This window comes from Camponotus vicinus, unplaced genomic scaffold (genome assembly GCF_025532165.1).
Source record: "Camponotus vicinus isolate PSW18456_S1 unplaced genomic scaffold, iyCamVici1.0 SCAF_10, whole genome shotgun sequence".
Classification (NCBI taxonomy): Eukaryota; Metazoa; Arthropoda; class Insecta; order Hymenoptera; family Formicidae; genus Camponotus; species Camponotus vicinus.
Window position 1 is genome coordinate 3,319,955 of NW_028141946.1, and position 25,814 is coordinate 3,345,768.

At 38.0% G+C, this 25,814-nt stretch overlaps 2 long non-coding RNA genes across 3 annotated transcripts in view; one reads left to right on the top strand and one right to left on the bottom strand.

The window, feature by feature from the left end:
• Positions 1 to 25,814, top strand: part of LOC145960609 (uncharacterized) — a 546,781-nt gene that overhangs the window by 201,647 nt on the left and 319,320 nt on the right. The window lies entirely within an intron of this gene.
• LOC145960613 (uncharacterized) lies at positions 342 to 24,471 on the bottom strand. The gene is made up of 3 exons (XR_014435429.1): positions 24,307 to 24,471; positions 1,826 to 2,151; positions 342 to 1,611 (listed from the first exon to the last, which is right to left on the bottom strand). It is a non-coding gene; the product is annotated as an uncharacterized LOC145960613 (long non-coding RNA).

Sequence of the window (25,814 nt, forward strand, 5' to 3'; positions counted from 1 at the left end):
CGACGACGACGTGATCGGTAAAAGTCGAGAGTAATTAATTTTTTGCAACGTAGTCTTCATAAAGATCGAGATATACGTGATTTGCGACGCTCGCAACTCGATTGAACGTTGCCGATAATATCGTTCATTTATAGCGATCTGATGTCCGATAATATCGCAGATGCCGTATACATGATGAAGGTACATGGCTAATTATCTTTTCTTAGTTATTGAATTTTCTTCAGTCTATCGCACAAAACCTCATATCATTGAAGAAAATATATACATAAAGCAAACTGCGCCTGTGAAAATTATCTAATAAATCTTATCATCACGTGACGCAGAATTTTCTATCGCAAAAGGAAATAATCTGGCTTTTTCGACCATGTGATCTAAACGAGGTAAGACATCGTAAAAGGCAAGGGATTGAAATCATTCGACTAATGGAAGAAGAACGAGAGAGGAGAGAATTGGGCGGCCAGGGCGAGGATACGAAAGAGGAAAGGAAAGGTAGAGAAAAGGAAACTGGAGACGTTGGAAGAACCTTATTTCGCTCGTTCATCCGCAGGAGTGCAGATTCTTAATAGAATACTCGATGAATGTATTTCTCTTACGAGACTAAGACCGGTTAGCAAGGAGTGCTGTTGGAAGAGGAGGAAACAGCGAAGGATGGTACCTACGACGACGAGGAGGAGAAGGAGGGGGAGAAGTAGGTTTCAACGCGATAATAAATCTGTGCTTAGCTCTGCGACAATAGGTCGAATGGAGGAAACAGAAAGAAGGGTTTAAGCCGCGTCCTACTTACGCCGCGAGGATACTCTCAAATGGATTCGGCGCCCGAAGAGCGGATTAATCCGTCAGGAAAACGGATTCCGCGAACATTCGGTACGAACAGCGCAGGTTTGATATCGCGCAGACGATATCTTCGCGAGAAATCGGCGGGGAATAGTCTTGATGCTCGTCTTGGTGACAGTAGCGCAGAAATGAAACTGAAATAATCAAATCCTCGAAGAGAGAGAGAGAGAGAGAGAGAGAGAGAGAGAAAATCGATAAACAAGAAATAATTGCATTTCTATGTTTCTCATAATTTTGCAGATTCGTGATAATTTCGTACAACATAAACAGTCGTTTCCACGATAAGTTTTCTAATATTGTAAAAAAAGTTTCGTTCATAGAGTATGAAAAAAATTGCAAAATTCTAAAGAAACATCACAAAAGTTTTGATATTGCACACACAATTTAGCGTTCTCTCTTTTTCCGCGCTACTGGATTTTACGATCAAGTTTTCCGCTCGTGTTCGCGTATCCCGAGTTCCTGCAGAGCTTGACAGCCGGGAGTGTCACCGCGTGCGCATCCAGAAAATGTCGTCGGTTCAGTGTCACCCTTCCTGAGTCGCGCTCACCTGAGCAGAGGGGATCACCTGCATTATACCAGCAGATAAGACAAGAACATGTAGAATGCAAGTGACTGTTGGCTGCGTCCTTGGCTAGGTCGAGCGTGCGGCTCCGAGTATGCGGCATTGATTGAGCCGCATCTGTGTCCTTGAATCTCGACTTTTCTTTAATGTCATTAAATCGCGCTAATTATTTCCCCAACGAGGCGTATACCATATGCTTGAGATCCGGGATTTATCTGTGATAGATTTCTTTAAATCGGTTTTGACTCTTTAAAAAAATATCCTTTTGAGAGTTATCCATCCTACTTTACGTGTAATATATTATTCGTTTATATTTTAAAAGATTAAATTGATTGATAGAAATTGTTAGATGCTAATTAAATTAAATTAATGAATGAAATGTCATATAAAATAATCTTTCTGACGATATATCAATTTGGTCAGACTTACAATTATCCATTCAAGTATTAATCCTCATAAATCGTCAATTGCGGCACGACAGTTCACAAAATTGCAGCAAATCGTAGAGGTATGTATTGAGGTTCGCCAGAGATCATCAGGAAAGAGCCTATCTTGTTACCAGTCGAAACCGGTCGATGAGGTACGATGGGTATGTCTGAGAAATGCCGTCAGCCGGCCAGCTGATCCTGGGAACAACGCCCCGCGACGATTTCTTGCTGGAATTAGGGCCTCCTTGATTTAAGGCCGACCGACGCGTTTCTCACACCGGTCACTATTCGCAAGGGCATCGGATTCGATTCTTCGATTTGGTCGACCTGAAAATTGCATTCATATTAATGATTTGACACTGCCATGGCAAACAAAACTAACCGATCGAAAAATGTAAAGGTCATTATAAACGGAGATAAAATATAAGTTGAAAGATTAATAAAAATTAATATATACACGTGCAGAGCATTTTTTAAAAATACACATATATATCCTATGCTTATTTTTTTTGTTTTAATATAAAATATTATAGAATATTTGATCATTAAAAATATATAAGTATGAAGTTATTCATATAAGTATGAATAAAAAAATTTTGATTAATATAAATTTGATTTAATAACTTAGGCGAATAATCGAATGATAAAATTTCAGCAGATTTTTTCTGTAATTTAATTTACGAAATATTATATTAATTATATAACTATTACGCATGCATTTTAAAAGTTATAGAATAGCTCTGCTGATATCATTATTTTGACTGTCAGATAGTTGGTGAACCGATATCACAATATATAATCCAACGATACTGCGTACATTTCGAGAGGCAGTCCGCGGAGTGGTTCCCAAGATTGTGTGTCGATTGGTCGGGATTGTTTGCGAAATTCCTTCGATAGTATTCGATGAATCTATTGAGGCACGTAGCCCGCAAGTCCGAAGGACTCGGTATGCCGCTGTCGGTCGTTAGTCGGGTCGTCTTTGCTATTAAGAACCCCGCGGATATATATAAAACCGTCTCGGGAATCCCTCAGACTTAACCATCACTTAGATGTCCGACGCGAGCGAGTCCTTCTTAATTGTTTACGCAATAATTAAGTAAACTTAAGTGCTCCCGATTCCGCAGATCGAGCAAAGATGAACAAGAAGTGGCTAATTCTTGAAGTGACCAGACTTCAACCATCAGTCTGACTAAGCTAAGAGATAAATTTTAGTCAACTGTCTAAAATCAAATGTCTTGATGGAAGATTTTAATATAAATTTTTCAACAAAGTGCGATATAAATAGTTTAAGTCAATTCTACGAGAGAATTAGAATTGGTAGTTTTATTAAAAAATAGTTTCATTGAAATATTTTAAAAAATATATAAAAATATAAGTACTCGATTCTGTATACTTTGCAGAAAATAAATAAAAAAAATCAGAAAATAATGAGAACACATCAGATGGTCAATCTTGATTATTACTTTTGAGCGAATCCGAGCAAAAGGACCAATTTTCGTTTGCAACTTCACCGCGAGGCAAAACGTCATTTGCAGGTAATTACAATAGCGAGCTTATTCCTTGATAAGTGGCACGCACGCCTCATTCCTTGGCCACGTGGGACGCGGGTGGTAAAATCGGATGGGTAGAGGGGTGTGTGTGGGCTACAACGTTCAAACAAATAGGAAGTTTGTTCGCCGGGAGTACAATAGATGGAAACCGAATGATATGTCTAACTAAATACGTTACCGTACGCGTATCAAAGGGAGAACCGAACCTTTATGATGGTTTCTGGCTGGCTCGCGTCTCCGCAGTCTACCGCTTGCCTCTCTGTGGTCACGTGTGTGTGTATACACACGTACACGCGCGGGCTTTATATGAGCCCGCGTCCTTGTATACACAGGCGCACCGATGCTTTCTAGACGTTGCATCAATTGCAAAATTGAAATTTCAGCATCAACAATAATTACTATTGTCAACGCACCGACGCTACTTCCCGTTCGTTACCGGATCCGGAGTGGTTCTCATCGGTCCGTCTCGAAAGCTCGATATGACGACCTCCAATTATTAAATTTGCTTTGTCTTTTGACAATCATATTGACTATACTTGTTTTCAAAGTCCTCAGATGCGATAATATATGGTCTTATATAATTAATTTCTGAAATTTTGTTCGACATGTTTTCTGATACTTTTAATATCTCATAATGCTATAAGATTAATTGAACGAAAATAGTTAAAGTGTTAATATGTCGATTAATATTAGCTTATCAATTATTCATTTATTATTTTGTATAATTATCGGCAATATAAAGTGGAGCTTACTGTGTATATTATAATCTGTAGTATAAATTTCCTTTTTCAATATTCAAATATATATATAAATAAATCGATAATGTATATTGAGGATCACTGACAGTGTCGAATATCAGGGAGCGAAACTTTGCCTAAAGGCTTGGAAACATCATGAAATAGGTAGATGCTCACAACAAGTTGCGCCGCATCGCCGTTTCCGATATGTTGCCGTGTGTCGCGTGCATTTGCCGTTTCCGGTTTATCCACCGTGTCGACGTTCAGTATCGCCGACGCCTCCGCCTATACACTAATATGTCAAAGGCAGACAGGGCAATAAGGACAATTAACACAGCTTCTGTGACGTGGCACTTGCCATCTTCTGGATTCCACCGTTATTTAGAAAATAACTTTCACCCACTATTAGCGGTAAATGTTTAAGAAGAATATAGCAACATATAACGTCTTTAAAGTCGATTGTTATTTTCCAAATCGCAAAAAATGACCTTTTTTAGATTTGTTAAAATAGTAATTGTAATAACAATTGTAATGTAAACAGAATTGCTTTTATAGAAATATTAATTTGTGATTCTCTAATAATATATTCTTGGTATAAATAATGAAAAATTAATTGATATAAATCCATCAGCTTGATCTTGCGTCAATTAATAGAATTAGTACAACATGATCTTTCCTCGAAAAGTAGTAGAAGCTTAATTTGTATTTTATTATCGATTAGTTTTCGTGAAATTAACTATTTTGCTCCGTTTATATTTCACGTTCCAATCATTCTCTCCTCGTTTTCTAGCGCGTTCTTTATCTTACTTTTCTTTTTGTTTTATGCAGGGGAATCGGATTAATTTCAAGGGTATATCTGAATTATATCTCGACCATATGGTAACCCGTCAATGTTAAGTTTCATCGGTCGTGTGCGATTTCGTGGTAGTGAACGTGCGGAGAAGAGTCGATAAGTTACTAAACTAATTAGCAAGATTGCCGACAAAGACGATCTCTCCTTGGTGGCTGCGGCAACCGCGTTTGTCGCCAAGCTTTTTACATCGATGTTTCCCGTTCCCTCATCGGCCGATCACCACGTCCCTCTTTCATTCGATTTTGTCCTTTCTCTCATCCCATAAGGCTGTTTTCTTTTTTCACGTCCATTTGCTTTCTTTTGTCTCTAACATCGCGAAAGGCACGCTTTCCCACGGGACACTGCGCTAAAGTCACTCTTTTTATCACAAGATCGTGCGATATATTTATAGTTGAGAGTCATACTATTAGCTTATAATAATTGCATAATTCTTGATGAAAAGTACGTTACATATGTTAATTAATTTTGCTTTATTATATAAGCAAATGGTTCTGTTTAATTTTTGATCCTCCGCTATTTTATATCGCACAAACTCATGCGATAAAAATTCTTGACAAAATACATGACACAATGATATGTGTATGTATTTTTTTTATAACACAGCTTCCGAATCTTTCGACTGTTTTCGATATTCTTAACGTCGGTCGGCAGATGTCGGCCATCCGCAACGGAAGGGTTGCCAAGCCAATAAAGGGTTGTCGGAAGATGTATGCGCTAATAATCGAAGAAAAAAGTGTCCAATGAAAGAAATTTACGGCTGGCACTAATTAAGTAAAGGGGATCCGACTAGTCATCCCCCTTTTATCCAGTTGCACTCGCTGGCCGACACTGGACCGTCCCAGCGGAAGGATTAATTAATTCAGAATATATCAATTAAGAATAAGGTTTGCTTTTCTGCGTGGCGACTCTCTCGTCGTCCCTCCGCTGCGCCTTCTCTTCTATTGCAAATTGGACGTGAAAAATGACGCCTTGATTAATCTCGCGGATAATTTAAAAACGAAGGGGTTGTCGGCGCCGCGCGCGCGGAACCTCTCTTCCACCCCCTTCGTGCCGTTGAGCTGGATAAAAATTCAAGACGCGAAATTGCCAATCAACGAAGGGTGGGTGGCTACAGAGACGAAGGCGTCGACAGGGCGGTGGCGAACCGATTCGCGTACCCCGACGGGTAATAACGTTAAAAAATTATCCCTCGTCTGAATTTCATCGGTTCGCTTCGACGCGCACACCCTGGCACCGGATTTCATCGCTATTTCGCTTTTTCTTGATTTCTTTGGCCTGCGGTAATTCGCAGGAACTAATAAAGCGAAAAAATGAAGCAGTGAAATGAGAGAATGAAATATTAACTACTGAAAGAAATTGAATAGAGCAAGATAGAAAAACAAGTTTATTAAAAAATATAGAGTTAATAAATTATTTGCCTCAATATTGAACTAAAATCTTATCCTTAGGTTTTAAAACATGGCGCGCCAGTTTTCTTGTGTTTTTTTTTCTTTTTCTTCATGATCAGACATTTGTTTGCATGATGTATTCAGAATAATATAAGTTCCAGTTCTACATTAAGCAGATTTTCCATTTGCTAATTCTTATTATTTTTGAGACTAATCTCTTCTCAACGTTTGATTTTGCAAGTAAGCATTTTCAATTTCTAAAATTTTGTAATAAGCAGTATCTCAAAAGAAAAGTTTATATTTTTAATTTGGAAAACTTACATGAATATATTCTAAATTGCAGAGATCCTCATCTCACTTCGGTAGTAAACTAAATAAAAGTTAATTGAGTAAATGAAGATTTATTCGCAATGAAACAAAGTTGTCGTATAAAGTGCGAAAAGTAAGATATGACTGTGTGGAAAGTGTAAAATACGATTCTCCGAGGTATTTGGATGCCATCCGCCATTGTTTAATAAGACACCGGATTGCCGAGTCGATGGTGTAGAAAGGTTGAGCACGTCGGAGCGAAGTAATTAAAAAATGTACCACGATAAAATAATATTGGCTACAAATTGCGCCGTGTTCAGCGAGAACCCTTTCGTCTTTTATATAAGATATAAAATTTTATTCGCTTTCTCTCCCTGTGTTTTAAGTCCATTCTTTCTTCCCTCATCCAGACAGCGGTTCTCCACTAAAGCAGTATTTACTCGTCCATATCTTCATTTGCATTAAGAACAAATCTTAATCTGAAAATAACCGTCTTAACTAAGACGCACTCTCATTGCTGAAGGGCCACCCGCATTAACGTTATTTTAATTTATTCCACGCAAATGAGAAAATTTATAATTATCCTCATAATTACGTTTATATATAATGCGGCTTAACATTAACGTACAATAATGAGATATACATATATACGCATCGTCTCGTTTATTATTGCTATTGTTTAAGTTACAGAAAGTATATTTCTCTCTCCTGAGAATAATATAATAATCGTACGATCAAAATTTTTAAGCGTCGCGTGAGATGACCATGATACATTCCACGTTGACTATGTGTTTCATTGCATCGGAGCAACAGTCGCGTCACTTATTATATATACGGTTGCGCACACACCTTGATGGCTACCTGTGTACACCTAAAGATACGGATATGTATATGCACACACAGCCGGAGGGCGTCCGCTCGTTTTCATCCCGGGAAGGCGACGGAAACGTTATGCAAATGGGTTTTTGCGGGGAGAACTTTCGTCGGCAACGAAGAGAGACGGAGAGAAAGATGAGAGAGGATGGCTGAGAAGGGTAAAGAGAAATGACGGGAGCGGGGGCTACTCAGGGGGTTGAAGCGGGGCGAATCGGTCTCCTCCGCCTTCTCCCGCCGCGGGATCGGCCAAGAGCCTGGATCATTTTTACCGAAATTAAATCGAAAATTAGACTCGCATTAAAATGCGCTCTCGATAGGGCTTGCCCGAATCGCCGGTGGCTGAACGAGCCGAGTCGGAGCTCGTATCCAGGAGCGTGGAGAAGGATCGTGAGGAGCGGCTGCGAGAGGATCCAACGAGGATGCGAGAATGTACATGGCATGAGAAACGGAGGAAGATAGATAGAGGTAGACAGAGGGAGCTTCGGGGGTTTAAACCGAAGGAATTCCTTGCTCATGCAAATCAGAGATTCGCGGGAGTCGGAGAAGAGAGGAGGGATTGTACGAGTTAATCAGGAGCCGCTCACGCGGAAGCTACAGAAGCGTAGCTGAGAACCGCTGTGAAGTAAGAGAAGATAAGGAGCATTAAAGATCCGAGACTAAGACATTCTTTGGATTTTCAATCGGACTGATTCGCGAGAGACTTCCGAAAGTTTAATAAACTTAAAGCTTTGATGTATCTTAACGAATTCGACATTTAATGACAAAGAGTTCCAAAATTGCCAAATTATATTTTACTTCGAGAATTGACTTATTTCCATCATCGCTATCAAGTGGTATATCAATAAACCGGTAAGATAAACGCTAAAGAATAAGTAACGTAAGACGCCGAGCACTTAAAGGCAGGAAAAAAGAAGAGGAGAAGGACAAAATGAAAAAAGTTCGCTCACGCACAATCGCGTATAAATCAGGGTGGTTAATAAGTAAAAGCAAAGGGTTAGGGCTAGGCTCCCATGGTGATGGTGGGTTTAATAGGGGAGAAGGGATGGGGGATGCGCTTACGGGGGTTGGATCTGCACCAGGTCCAATTTACGATTCATTTCGTCGAAACGGCCGCCACCGTCGGTGCGCCTTATATCGCCATTTTACCGATCTGAATAATTAATTTTAATAACGAATTTCTATCCACCTAACCTCCTTCCCCCGCGAATCCCGCGCTCCTCGTCGAACTCGGTTACTAACCGCTCGCCTCGCTCCTCGTGAGGAAAGCGAATGAGGAAAATTCCTGCCTCGGACGTTTGACGTAAAGCCTCTATTGTCGGATACATTTTTAATCGGCGAGGGAGGCAACGAGCGTGGCTCACGATCCGCCCGCAGCTTTTCTGATACATTCCCCACCCGCGTCTTAAATCTACCCTGAAAATCAATTACACGACTCTTTAAGGAGAGTTCCTCAGCGCGATACATAATGCTGCCTCTCGCTGTTCCTCCCTCTCCCCTCTCTCTCTCCTTGCTTATTTCCGAGAAATTTTTCTTTGTTGCTCGTAAGCATAATTTTCTTGCGTGAACATGGCACTTCAAAGATTTGTATAAATCCTACTTGCGCGTATAGCTTTTAATTGCGATCGTAGGAAATTATGACATTTTCTGAAAAAAGTATTTACATCAGACATACATTTATAATACTACTAATATAGTACAAGTAAATATTTAAATTTATCTACGTTCATTTTTTACCCTCTGAATACTGCGATATGATACAGTCATAAGACGCATACGAGATTCGAGAAAATAATTATATGAGAGATAAACGAGAGGCATCAGGCATTAAGCCGATCGATTCAGTGTTACGAGCCATATACGAGAGATCGAATCAGCGATTGGATATATTTATACGAGGCAATTGACGCGCGCCGACGACCATTACTACGCGCGATTAACGATCGCGGACGTTAAATCGCTGACTTTCGAAGAGACTCGCTATCTCGGTCATGTCGACGGTGATATACGAGCCTGGAGCGGATAGTTAATTGTCGGAGAACTCTTCTTCTCAGTTATGGCATTCCGAGTCTTCGATACGAGAAATCATTGCATTAAAGTTAAGGTCGAATCGGCATTATTGTCAACGCATTATCGACGTTTGCTTTTGTCACGATTATGGACGTGGTTATTAAGCAATCGAGACTGCAACGTTTATTAATTTATCTATTTTCATAGCAGTTTTATTTGCAAATTGAATTGAAAGTTGTCGATAAAATATATAAGATAAAACAATAAAATCTACGAGATAATTTTTTAATTTGCAAAAATAAAGTTTTTCTTATAAGCACATAATAACTTCCTTATTTTATTCTAAAAATTTTCATCTGTCAGATTTGTTTCATATAACGAATTGTACAGATTAATTTATAAATCAAAATCTAAAACTAATTTGGCATTTATTACAATTTAAATTTATCTTATATTATTATTAACTTTTATCAGATATAACTGAGAAAAATACATCAATCCATAAAATTCGTTCATGTTATTGTTAAATTTTAACTCAATGTAGTTATTTTAATACAATTGAAATATAATTGAATTTCAATAATACACGAGAATACACAGACGCACAAGGGAAAATGTCATTCAAGAATAAGAGAAAGTAAACATCTCTCTATCATATAAATATCGTATAAAATTTATTCTGTAATTTTCAATTCACCAAGTGCTCCTTGTTCCAAAATATCGAAATCATTAACATGAACTAAATAACTTTCTCAAATTCAATCGCGCGTTTGAGCAAACGACAGTTGTCCGATTTTTATTATTTTTTAACACACCTATAGGTGCGTTAAAAAATAATAAAAAATATTCGCAAATGCAGAGAAGATATTGGGCGACACAACAAGCTGATTGGTGTGTCGGCCATGCGAATCTTACGACCATGCAGTATTCGGCGTTGCGCTACGGTGGTAGACGGTAGTGTTGGTGGAGACCAGTGATATACAACGCTATCACCCTCGTATTTACTGCAGTGTCAAACCAGGGCGACAACTTGGTTACAAATTAGTGCTTTGCACCGCGCGTACGGCCACGTCCCGCTCTTACACTGTGCGTCCGCTGTGTATGTATATATAATACACCCATGTACGTATGCATGTACCATCGGTGGGTCCTTCGACCGGATATACGAGTCTCGTATGTTTATGTTCTTGGCAGCTGCGCGGCAGAACCTTGCCAATATTGGTTCTCAATTTAATGATCAGCCAATTGCGCGCAACTTTCCCCGCGAATTCTCGCCAAGAGAACTCGTAAGTCTGCAAAGCTGCCATTTGCCAGCAGCTGAACACTTCTGTGGCATAGGCATTTGAAGATTTTCTACATTGTTACATGAATTTTCAAAATTAATCTCATGGACCAATAAGTTATTGATTACAACAGCAATTAATAAATATTATTGATTTATTATGTGAATTATGCTTAATATAGTAATGTAATAATACTAAGGTTTTCTGCATTTTATTTTGTAATAAATATTTAATTTTGTAAAATATATAATCCACTCTTTCTTTATAATGAAATATATTACGATATTAAAGTTATTAAACATAATATTAATAATATATCATTATTATATTCATTATATATTTTTCTTAACAGTGTTGATATAAAAAAACCACATATAAATATTAATTACTATGATTATATTAACAATTATTTTATTTGGCATGTATACAACGATATAGACTCGGAAATAAACGTAAACTTGATTCCAAAAAACCAATTCGATTCTAAGATTAAAAATCATCGGACACGTATAGAGAGATTTCACGCCATATTCATATCACGGTTTCAAGATCGTGTCTTGGATTTCGAATCAAGATATATGGCATCGATGGCTCGATAAAAGGGACTGAGAACCTCTTGCCTTGTGGAGGAGACGATATATTAGCCACGGGTCAACAATGTGTAAGCGGTATCGTTCTCGAACCCCCAGGTCGAGCGACCTAAGTTCGCTCTCGGTGACACTTCTGGAGTTTCTGCTTCTTGGACGGTGCACACTCGAGATATATGTTATTGGTCGTGCGTATGGGTGCACGCTATGTACACGCACTGGTATGTGGATACAAGAATTCGTTTTGGACGTGTAGATTTGCCGACTGGAGAATTTTGAATTATCCCGAAATGGTCGTCATCATAAGAAATTAAAAAAAAATTATCCTCTCTTTCTCTTTATATTTTCTATTTTTATTATTTTATTAACCCTTTCCTAAAAATTTTGAAAAATAATAAGACCTTGTATTCGAAATGTGATAAAACAATCCAATTTTATTCTTTTTGTAAATAATAGAAATAAAGGGAAATTTTTTGATTTTTATGTAGGCATTAAATAATGCAAAATAAAGTCCATATATACATCTCTGAAGAAGTAATTAAATACAGCATCAGTATGTGCTATTCATATACTGATGTATGATTAATCATCATTTGATAATTGCTTCCGCGTTTACTCATTCTGAAACTATACATTGAAGGGATACATCATTAGAGCCGATGATTACATAAGGATATCGCGCGATTCTGACTCATTCTTCGTTTTCTTAACAGTGCACGCGTGATAGAAAAAAGAAGTATGCTCCGGGGGACTCGTGCTACGAAAATTTGCCTCGTCATTAGCGCGCGTTGATAAGTGTCGCGAAATGCGAATGCGTCGCGCGCGACCACTTGATCCGCTGGCATTAAAAGTCAAATGTAACAGATCCATTCACCGGCCATAATTACGAGGAAACCCGGTTGCTGCGCACATAAAAGCGTTCGTTATTAAAAAGTTTAAATGTCTATTAATTACTCGACGTTATGCCGGGCCGCGCCGAAGAACTGTATAAAATGCATTTAATTATCGCGCCGCGCTGAATGAGGGAAATCAATGGGTTTCCCTTTAGCGAAACGACGGCAAGTGCTTTTTTTTCCTCCTCAAAACCTCAATTTGTTGCTGCCGCGCGTTACTCCCCCGCGTACCACTGTGCGGCCTTCCCCTTTACCCTTTCCAGTTACGCCCTCGTGAACCCATCCACCGGTCGTGCCGGTAATAAGGGCGACACCTGAATCCGTGATTACATCGCGGCAATGAAAAGCAATTTGTCGATTCACGGCACGATGGACCCGTCGTTCGATACCGCTTCTGCAATTTTCCACTTTTCACGAATGAAAAGCTTTCCGTTCGCGGGCCTGTTCGCCTCGGAGAAATATCGTGCCTCTGTATTTTTTGCATTCACCATGCTATTCGAAAACGACGCTGGTGTGTACAGGTGAGGCAAACATTTATAGAAATTACACCGTAAAATTACACGGTATAAAATAATTAAATACCTGTAGCATCTCTCTGACACTTGACATTTCCGTGGTCAAAAAATGCAGTTATATCAAGAAGATCTTAATTGCATACAAGATAATAACATTGATATTGTACTTATTTAATTATGATAATTTCCATATTAATTATGAGTTTGCGAAATACGTTATTTAATTAGCACCTATTCAACAATATCAAGTTTTAATATAAATTAATTGCATCACAGATTCGCATCATAATTTCATTCGACCAATTTTTGCAAGTATAACGAATCTCACTTTCGAAATCTTTCCATGTTCATCAGGATATTTGAAACTGATTCTAACAGTTAAAGATCGCTGATGGTCGGAATGTATTCCCAGAACGGAGGACGATGAGGATCTAGGTTGCTTACAGTCCTGTTCTGCCGGGATGTCAGTGAGTCCGGATCGCTACTACCTTATATTTCACGTCAAAGCCTTTCGCATTCCTGAACGCCACCTGATCCATGTATCCTCCTTCGAAGCCCGGATTTCAAAGTCCACCATCGAATTCGGGTTTCGATCGTGCAGCGCAACGGGATAACGCGCCGAAGAAGAATCTTATTTCGAGAAATCGAGCCCGATCGTAAAGTGTCATAACTTTTTTCGACACCCGACTCGCATACCCATATCTATACGACGATCAAATTACTTCCTCCAGCCGGACGCGCATTGAATGCGCGAATATCGACGCGAAACAAGCAGGTGCATTAAATGTCAGATACACCTTAAGCGTAAGCCATATGATAAAACCGTAGCTGTAGGAGCTACTTTAATCTGTTATATAAAGTCTATCTGCATTAAACATATTTATTTGTAAAATTCTTTTTCTGTTTTATTATTTCTTTATTAATAATTTATCTTTTTCATGATATAAGAATTAATAATTACAGTAATATATTATTGGTATTTAAATCTAGATAATTTGATAAATTTTTGCCCGCTTATTTCATTTATCTAGATTGTAATTACTTCTCGTGAGAAGATCGTATTTTCTGAAGTCCAGTTGGTAGTAACACACTATTTGTATTTTCTTAAATGATTTAAAGACGAAGCGATATCGATTTTGTATGCAACAAAATGATATAGCGTACACGCTCGATCGGGATATCTTAGGTCGTGGATATTTTAAGCGGTATCGAGGGTATCGGTCGCCCTCCCGGTGCGAAGACGATTTAAGGTCTACTTGTTGGACCCAGCACACCCATGGTGGTCTATATCAAGACAGAGGATTCACTTGATACACAATCCCATCTTCAGTATCCAACTGATACTGCGTAACGCTTATTCTATCTTATACTTTCGCACTAATTCAAAGATATATTCGACAAATTTTTCACCTTTCTCCTCTCTGCTTTTGAGTAAATATGTTCGACAATAATCGTGATTATGAAAATTATCAATATTATCTTGACTCCAAAACAGATTTAAATATGAAGGCGAGATGTTATTTTTAATTTGAGAATAAAGCATCAGATGCATAATAATAATTAGAACATTAATTTAATTATCGTTAATTCTATAATATAAATAATAAATACATTTTTCTATTAGAAATATTAATATCTCACAATAAATATAATTAATTGTTCTATATATTACTGCTATAAAACAGATGTTTCATATAGTCAATGTGATCTAAATTTTAAAAATAGAATAACAAACACACGCTCCTTCCTTCCACAAGAGGATCCACGATGCATCATGATGCTACGATACACGATCTTGAAGCGGACGATCAAAAGGTGAGGGGTGGCCCAGGCGGAGTGGGAGTTTGGTGCATTTCGGTCACCAGCGATAAAGCATTTTTATGTCCTTTCTGGTCGTTTGATTTCGAGATTAGCCGGGAATTTTGGGCGAACCCGCATATCACTGTGATTTACGTCGATCCGGTGTTTCGACGCGGAGGACACCGGTCACGTGGTAAAGGTAGAATTCTCTTAAATTTCAAATTTATACGCGCCGTCTTGTCATAATCTTGATTCTGACGCCTGCTCGCGAAGCTATTCGCTCGTCCCTTATCCTACACTGACACAGGGTGGGCTTATTTATCAAGAATGCTTTCGCGTCGCGTGAACTTGAAAAAAAGAACACCGGATAGAGGAAGGAAGAAGCGTGACAGAAAATGATGTCACGAAGGATATGATAATACTTTAAGTCACGAGATGACGACAAATTGAGTCTTCACTGTCGAAACGAGGAGTCAAAGACTGAAAGTTTGCTTGAAAAGAAAATGACAGTGTATTAATCATAATTTCTACATCGAAGATTAAGCATAAATAAACGAAAAATAAACAGAGACGAGATATAATATACATTTAAATAGATATTATTTATCAATATTTCGCAAATTTATTAGATCGACACATTGATTAAAGATCGATCCTAAGATATATATCTTAAGATATTTATATAAATCTTAAGATATTTATATAAATTTTATCACGCAAAATTTCATACAATTTGTGATATTATATAGCTTTCCAATAATATTTCAATTTATCGAAATTTCGAAATACTTGCTATTATCATTATTTTCAGAATCCTTTTAACAGAAACAGGGATCTTGTATTAAATATGAGCTGTGAAATATTATCAATGATAGCGGCCAAAGGCTGATCGGATACAAATTATCCGCGCGCGTATCGTATCGTGTCCGCGAATAATCGTGACATCGTTACAGACGCATGCAAAAGACGAAAAGAAGAAAATCGAAGAGGAAAGAAATAGAGGCGACCCACACTCGACACGACCGCGGACTTTGCGCGCGACAGGTACACAACGCATACACATTCCATCCATACGAGGGAACGAATCCTTCGAACTCCATCGGCGTATCGCCGCAACCCGAGAACTCGCTCGCTCGCGCTTACGAGGCCCACCATGGGCCCATAAATATCTCATTTTTATTTTGAATAGGAAAACGAACGATGGGTCGACGCCGCGCTTCCCTACCCCGCACTAAATCAGCGTTACTTTATTAAGTATTACCTTTAGTTAACAGATACTTAATCAAAAGGTGCACGCGGTACGCCACTAATTTGACTTTGGCCCCCATAAATATTCGGAGGACCGCTGAATGTACGGGTCTGCGCGGCCAGTACCGGCCAATCGGATCCAACCGATGTTGTTGCGCTCGAAATACCGGACGTACGGACCGACCAACCAACCGACCGACCAACGGACCGACCGACCGACCGAACGATGGACGGACGAACGGACGACCAATGGTTTTGTACCGATAAAATACTCCTGTAATTAAATGCGAGCGGCGCGCATTCATCTAACTTGCCTATACGCGTTCCTGCGACGTATGTTATCGATCACCGCTTTCGGAAATTTATAAAACATGCTGGACGTGCGGGATGCGTTCAGATAGGAAAACGAACGACCGGTAAATCGAGAGTAGCGTTAGGTATACGCCATTTGTTACCTTGATCGTTCGGCCTAAAACTTGTTCGATTATTGGCTCCGTTATTAGAGCGTAATAATCAATACTATTTTTTTGTTTAATCTTTACAAGTGCAAAATCGAGACGTTTTTTTAAAATCGGATATAGGATGAGTCGATCGAATGATTACATTATGCCGTACGGTAGCTTCGCTCTTTAGCGAAAGACGCACATGATTCAGGGGTGCCGCCGCGCTTCAGCGAGATGCACTGCGGCCGCAGTCTCCTCGTTTATTGTACATAGGGACGCGGAAATTGTGGCCAAAGCAAAGGCGGTCGGCTCGCGGTTCGGTAAACACTAAACACTCGTTAGCGTATAGATTGAAACGCAATCTGTATTCGGTGCGGCTACCACGGCTACGGAGGAAGACGGAGTTGGATGCCGAGAAGCAGCGCGGACAAAGAGCGAGGGAGAGAGAGACTAACTTCGCGGCGACGCGAGGAAGGAAGAAGGGCAACATGGGGGGTTGCCGGCGGAAGGGTAGGTTCCACAGCCCAAAGAGCCCGAGGCCCCCCACTAATTGATTTGTGCTCCAGCTTCAGTGCAGACCTCTCTCTAACTCTCCGCTCTATCTCCTGCCTTCCTCTCCTCCACCTCTCTCTCACTCTGTCTTTCTTCTCGGCTACACTGGTATCGGGACACTGACATAGGTAAATCCACACGCGCTAAATACGCCGCCGTTTCTCGGCTACCACGACCGCCCTTTCCCTTCGGGTGGAGGAAACAGAGGTCACTCCTTCCGCATCAAAGCTTCAAAGGACTGTTATCTTACGGGCACCGCCGCGGACGGCTGCGTGTAGAGGGTAGCTAATTTCGAGATACGCGTACACTTTCGATGCCACCCTTCGGCAATCATGTACAAACTTTATAAGCCAGCACGAATATCGGATAGTTAGTACTTTGATATATTAATTATTAAATTTTATCGTCTCAACATCGGCTAAATGTGTCGATATTACAAACGTGATAAAGATATTAAGTTTAAAAAATATTTCATTATAAATGATATTAAATAATATTAAAAATAATTTACATAACATTAAAAAATAATTCTAAAATTATAGTTTTATATCAACCGAATGTTGTTCACTTATTATCGGATTTATTTCACGATATAACAATGCGAAAGGGGATTTTTATTTCATATTTCGTAATGATATTCACCATTAATTGCGTGGTTGAGCGACGCCTTCGGGTTCATCGTTTAAGGTAGAACGTAACGAGGCGCCGGTGGACTCTTTGTTCCACCCTCGGGCTGTCCACTCTGCTTTCGTTCTGGATTTTTTCAGTCTTAGGTAATATCCTGAGTAACCGTCCTCCTCCGCTCCGCCTCCCCCTCGCTCTCATCTCTGTCCATGGGCTAACGCAAACGAGCTTTCGCGCAGCGTGTGATACCTCCACCTTTGCACGTAATGCGTATGCGCACGTACGTGGAAATAGGTATTTTACATATGTTACTTTGACACCGAGTCTGGTTAAGACGTCTCACGTCGGCGATGATTACAGCGGCGCGTTGCGCGACGACAAGATAAACATGATTCTGTACGCGCGGATGGCTCTGTGAGATGCGACCTAACTGTCGTATTATCGTCATTTTCTCAGTGTTCCAGGTGATCGAGACAGAGTGACTGAAACAAAACTCACAGCGCGTCTCGCGCGTTTGTCTATTCCACAAATAGAAAATTTTATTTTCCATATTCTTGGAATTATTTTATACACAATTAAATACTTGTATAAAATAGTCGAACGTTTGAAGTTTGTAAAATATAAAAATCTATTATTTTTAAATAATTAAATATTAATAAACAAAATTTTCTTTCTGTCTATAGAATTTTTGAATAAATGCTCTCATCGATATATACACTTAATGATTTTTTATTGCCAATTATCACGAATATCACATGGAATTGTCTATTGTGTTTACACGATATTAGATGGATATATCTGAGAGTCGCGTTTCGTGTCAACAAATGATAACGACGAAGACAAGCTCTGTCCCGGATAATTGGATGAGCTCTTAAACACTACAAATTACCCCCGCGGCGACTTACTTATTATACTACGAATCATGTAGGACGACGAGAACGGAGGCCGTGGAGGCAGAACGAAGGGACGCAACGTCCGACTACGGTGGTTTATATTATAATTTCAAGCTACGATTACTTTGCCTTTTGTCTCTCGACAGGCGCACGTCGCGGTCAAAGCTCAAAAGCTTACTTATTATTTTCGGTCAAAGCCACACGCCCGCACCGCCTGGGCGACCTTTTTCAAGCTGTCGCCCCGAAGGTTGACGGGAAGGGTCCGTTTCGCGACCGCAAAACTGGTCTCCAGTATTCATTCAAGAATGAGATCGTGCTATCAATAGCCATTCTACTCACACGACTGCATAGAAAGATAAAATCGGAAATAATGTTGTGAGCTTTCGTTCAATTGGAAAAGACTATTCACTAACTTGTAACAAAACTTTGTAAGGGTCGGACGACAATCGCATTCGAATCAAGTGGACGAACGCAAACGGTTGCAAAGCGCAGCTTATATCACAGATCGCTGATCTTAGGTTAACCCACGGCAGAGGAGTCCAGATTCCGGAGTATTCAATTTGAGTGGAGCGAATTGCAGATTCTCACCGACTGCCCGCGGGCTTATTATCGCACTTTACCGGGTTGAAACATCGAGCGAAATTGCTTCTCTACCCTGGCCGATTCGCCGCGTACAATGATTCTACAGCGGGCTTTGCAACAAGCTGATACCATCTACAATTGGATATTCGGTAGCTCAAGCAACAAATATGACATGATGACCACGTAATATTCTTACGTTATGAATATTTTTTTCTAGCCGATAATTGTATAATTGTACTTTATATCTTGTAGTGATTTTTGCATAATTTCAAATATGATATTTAATAAAAAGATTATTATTGATTAGGCATCAAAGTTATTTACGTTATTTATGTGTGGGGAATCATACAATATTATAAAAACATAAAAGTATGATGAGAAGAAAGAGAGAAATATAGAAAATTAATAACAGAGACTTAATTAAAGTCATCATTTATATACATTTCTTCTTTTTAAATTTAAGCTGCGAACGAAAGCCAGAAGAGCAGGTCCAAGCGCGATTGAAAGGCCGAAGACGATGAATCGTCATTAATTGATCGCTCGCGCGAGGTACGACGAAACGATCGGTGGACCCCGTAGGGTGATAGGAGGCAACAGAGACGGGGGATGTCGGAAAGGTAGGGAGAAGAGGGGTGGGGAGGGGAGGGTTATTAAAAATGCCCTGAAATATCCGGCGGATTAAATCGTCTCATTTGCATAAGATACGGTCACCGTAAACGCGAATTTATGGATATGTGAACGTATAGATTCGAGACCGAACGGGATAACTGCTAATAAAGGCTCATCCTGGCAGCAAATAATGAGGGGGTCCCCTGGGTGGCGTGGCGCCACGATATCCGACTAAATATCTCCCGTATGAGCTTATACCATACGCTACATTATTGCCGCGAGATACGTTGTAAACATTCTTTACTCGATTCGCGTTTCCCTTCTTCCTCCGCGCCGCCGCGCTTCATTTCCTCTTTAGCTCGATCTTTCCTTCGACTTACGATATTGCGCGTCGAGATATTTTCAGCTTTTTCCATATGCAATAAAATAGTGAAAGTTATGCCCGCGATGCTCGTGATCAATAAACGTTAATTCATGCAGCCTGATATTACGATCGAATTTATGCATTGCGACTAATGGGGGTAATATATTTCCATGACTTTTCTAATGTGATACTTTTTGTGTTTTTATCTATATAACATCAATATTGTTGAGAGACTGTTCTCAATTTTTTCACCTACGCGAAATAGATAAATGTAACATTAATAATAAGTAAGAACTTGCAAAATTATTTTTTCTTTTATATAGATCTATAGATTATTTTTGCAAGTTTATATTCATGTATACTTTTTACTGAGATCAAATGAAATATATTATCCTTTTATAATCTTTTTTACTCACGAATGACGAAATTATATCTTTTAAAGGATATAATAAAATAAAAAAAATTACAATAAATATTTAAAAAATACACTTGATAATACTATTAGTAATTGTCAACAAATTCATTCTTTGGATTGAGATACTGAAATATTATTGGAAAATGTTCGTCTCTTTCTCGAGTACCTGATGCAGCATATGCATGGATAAAGTAATAGACTAATATGTGTGAAGAGTGCTAACACAAATGCTAACATCGCAACATATATTACACACGCGTCAAGTGCGTAAAGCCAACGGGAGATACCTGATATCAAGTGCAGTCGCATCTTCCGTTAATACAGCCGACTCGCGAAAGTATATTATGACATGCATGATCATAACGTTAAGCGCGAATGACGCCGATAGTCAGTAATCCTACACTTAACGAAGTTTTCGCATTCGCGAGAAGTGACCGTAAATATCTGCTCGTTTGCTCAGATCATTAGGATTTCATCCTATTATCGTAGCGTTGAGAATGGCGAAGACTCTATCGACTCTTACGTTTGAAATCTTGGAAAATAATCTGAGAATAAGTAACCAAAGAAAGATAAAAAATTATTGTAATCGATTATTTTTTTTATTATCAAGTTATAACGTAATTTAATAAGAGAGAGAAAGAGAGAGAAAAATGTGTACTGTGTGTTATTTATTAATAATAAATTCTTGCGTATGATAATAATGTGATTACATTATTGTAAATTGACATGTCAACATATAATAACATAATTTTATTTTCAGCATTGCAAGTTAATGTTGTATATCTTGTTAATTTGAATTTTGCTCAAAATACTTTTTGGCAAGTAAAAAAAATTTGATTATTGACCACCAACGGGAGATAGTTATGGAAAGTCCGAGGCGATAAACCTAATGTAAATAAATTTATATTCATGAACGTAATTTAAATGAAAATAAACCGATTCGCGAGGGAGAATTCGCTTAGCGAGGCGATGTGTCTTTTGGAATATTACTTTCGGGATAATAATACACGAATAAAGGCGGACAACCTGTGAAAATTGGCCCGGGACATAAACCGCGATTATATTGCGAGGAACACCGTACACCCGAACTACGTTCCGAAATCAAGAAATATTCCCGTAGGCCTCATCCAATCGCGCCGCATCGTACCGCGTGAAAGTCGGTAAAAATAAATGTCGCCAGCCGCACGTACGGCTGCGCGATGTACGGCGATAAATTAATCCGACACATCGCCGACTGCGTTTCTCAGCCGTAGTAACACCGAATCCGTTTGGCCTTTCTCCCCTCTGCACCACTTATTCCTGATTTATTGAAATTATATCTGAGCACGTGAAAAAAAACGTTTTCCGTACATTTTGTTCACGACTCGCGTAAATTCCCTCTTCCTGTCCGCGAAAGAATCCACATGACTGTTATTCTTTGCATTTACGCGATTATTATACCAACATCCAAAGATATTAATGTCTTCATCAAAGAGGAATTAATGTCTTCATTAGAGAAGATTAAATGAAAAAAATAATGATATCTATTTAAGTGTTGATTAAATATTTTATTCTTATGAGTTAATTATTGCTATTAACGCGTAAACTTTTTAGAATAAGTTGGATTTTATAATGTATATACATTATACACATGCAATTGCATGCGAACTGTTCAATAAACGGTGCAATATTAAATGCACGAGGTGGTTAAAACGTAATTTACATACCATGCGACTCTTAAAAGTATATGAGAGAAAAAAATGCATCACATACCACATTATTGGCATACCAACCGTACAATCCCCAATGAGATACAAATATAATAGCACAGTTCGAGGGAATTAATAGGTAATAGTATCCCGTTAATATCCAAGTTTGCCCATTCTGCGTTGCCTATTCGGAATTATATACAGCCTTCGTACAGCTGCGATCTAATCGACGAAGATAATGTTATATCCGCGATAGGTAGACACACGCTACATCTCCTTGTTTCGACGATCGAACTGGTTTATCGATAAAGGCGAATCATAGTCTGAGGATTTTAGTACAATATCATCGGCCAACAAAACGAGTAAATAAGTAAGCAAGATTCTTTAGAGCTATCAAAAAATATTTTTGAGCTATATGCATATGTTTGACAAATGAAAAGTTTATTTTTTTCTCATTTTGATTAATATTCCTAATGTTTCTAAATAGTTTAATAATGGAGATATTCCACATTAAATTTTATCAAAAGATGCCTTATAAATATATTATTTATATTTTATATACATATAGAGAGAGACAGAGAGATAAAACTACAAAATACTTATACGCGGATGATTATTTCAGAAGGATAATATATTTAATTGTATCCATATTTACGATGTATATCATTCCTTTTTCATCGTTAATAATTTTTCATTAAAAAAAAATTAAACAATTAGTAACGAAAATGGCAAACTGAGGCACGATAATTAAACCGTAAGGAAAAAAGTAAAAATTCTTCTTTATGGAAATTATAAATTATAAAATTAATAATAGGTACATTCTAATAATGTTATATTTTATCTTTATCTGCAATTACTATTTTTATAGAAAATTATACGAGAAATCTTTGTTATTATAAAAGTACTGCTATGCTTCGCTGATAACATCCCTTAGATGTCAAACCATAACGGAGAAAATTTCACTGATAGATCGGCGCGAGTTATATAAATACATTAAGCACTTAGACGGCCACTTTGACCACGTCGACGTTTCCGTTCAGCAGCTGCCAGGCCCTTCCTGTTTCTCGTTTCCGCCACATTGACGCTCTCCAGATCGAGATAATCGAAGCTTGTACAGACCGTCGCTTATTCGAACGAACATATCTGCCGCTGGGGGTGGCTCGGGTGGTCACCAGGAGGGTACCGTTGTATCTTGGCGCTATTAGTGCGAACAATACCGGAACTAGTCTGGGACGTATCCTGTCCTTAACGCCTTATCCTCCCCTTCTCTCTCTCTCTCTCTCTATCTTTCTCTTGTATTCACGCGGCATCTTCTCTTTCTCCCTTTTTTCTCTCTCATTTCTGTTCCTCCTTGCACCCTTCTCGCGCCACCGAAGAACCTCGAGTGCTCGATGCTTTTTCTCACGGACAATTTATCAAGGCTCTCCGATGTTTTTGTATCTATCAAAGTATAACGTATCGTGTATGTGTGCGTGTGTGTATATCACGGAATTTTGAAATAAAAATTTCCAGTTATTGATGACCATTTGTAATCTTAAAATCATATTGTTAAAAAAATCATAGAGAATAATTGTAAAATAAAATATTTATAAAAGGGGAGAGTTACCTAATTTTATTTAATATTCTGGTTAAGCCAGCGGGATTATTTGACTTGATTAGAGAATGTATTCAAATCAGAATTTAATTTATGAATGCACTGGTAGTTGTTTTTTTGTCTCTGTTTATTTTTACACGTTATCGTTTATTTTATGCGTACTCGTTTAATTTACGCGTATCCGTTCATTTTATATACCGTTCAAATTACGTGCCATTGCACAGATATGTGAAAACATATGCATTTTCCTTTTAGATATTTTTCACATTCACTGACCAGTTTTGGTCGATTCGTAATTTAAATAAATTATTTTTCGAGCCAGTGCTATGGGATTTATCTTTCCTGACTATTTATTTTGACTACATCTGGCCAAAATATAAAATGCTAAAAATATCTTTGACTTCTATGAGAGATAAATGAAGGAAAAAAATTCCTTATGTTGCTTAATTATTATTGCCGGAGCATAAGCGTATTATTATTAATTGTGAACGCAGTAAATTTTATATTCAATCCATATAATAATAAATATGTGATAGATTTTATAAATTCTGAGAAAAATTTTCCTTTAACTCTCTCTTATTTAAATTATTTAAATAAACGAATCAAATTAACATGCGTACGCAATTTATATAATACAAATAATATACAAAACTTTCCATAATAAATACTCACCCCAGGATTGCTTTGCTGGAGCTCGATGTTTCTCCTAGATCTCCTCCTTGTCTTAGATTGTCAGGGTCTTCAGGAAACAAATCGTGCACTTGATCGCGCGACACTTTGAACGACACTCCCGCACTTTAACGCACAATACTTTAAACGGCACTCCCGTATTTAATTTTGATTATCATGAAGCAATATGCTGTTTCGCGTGATCACAATAAAATGATAGTTTATAATTTTTATGTTTATAGTGTGTGTTTTGACTTGTGTTTGAAATAATAAATAATCGCGTAGATAATAATACATATGTGCTTCGATAAAGATTTCATCGTACAGTTACATGTTCATCGAAAATTAATTAATCGTTAATTGTCATGATTTCTCGATATTTGTCGTTTCATAAAGGAATACGATAATATGTGGAACGTCTCGTATCACTACTTTACTGCTCGAGTGTCTTCACACGAATAAAGGTAAGGCCGCGGAATGTAAACAATAGAGCGCTACCCATCACCAAGGCTAAATACGTGTTTATGATCGAAATATCTTAGATACAATAATATGTATATATCGCGGAATATACCGTAGTATTTATTAGATTATAAATGAATTATTAATAAATGATTAATATATCACGAGGCCTTTCATTATGTTTATCAATCAATCTTGGGGTTGTATATCGTTTATAGAAAGTTAATTAATCATTAATTGTCACGATTATTATAGCGAATTTTATTATAGCGAAATTTCCAGATATTTGTCCTTTCAGAAGGAAACATGACAATATACGCGATGTTTCATATCACTACTTTATTGTTTGAGTGTCGTCACGCGAATAAAAGTAAGGCCGTGGAATGTAAACAATAGAATATTATACGCCGCCAAGGCCGAATACTGTGTTATTATTAATTTATTGCCGAAATATTTTATGTACAAAAATACATGTATATGTGGAATATGTTATATACTATGTGTGTTTCTTAAATTATAGATTAATTATTAATTAAACTACTAATATCACGAGGAGCCTTTTATTATGTCGATCATTTAACCCTGCGATTCGTACCTTATCGTGCGTATAATAATGAATTCAATATATATAGAAATAATTCAATATAAATATGTAGAATATACTGTTGTGTGCGTTGTTACTTGAATTATAGAGTAATTAAAATTAAGAGAGTCTACTTTAAAATTTTACGAAAATGGTATTGGAAAAATATATGAGCCAAAATAATTTTTTTCATAGATGGAATTATATAAAATATAGTTTTATATATATACACATATACACACACGTTAATCTTTGTATAGCTATACATTGACTTCACTGTCATAAAGTGCAATCACGAGAGAGACGAGAAAAGAGCGCAATTCGTTCTTGCGAAAAATTACGATGATTCGAACGTAATTATCACTGAGAGCGTCACGGAATGAAATAGATTGATACATCGTTACCTGTCACGCATCAATATCATTATCTATATGGACGTTTTGTACACTCAACAACTGTTTTTTAA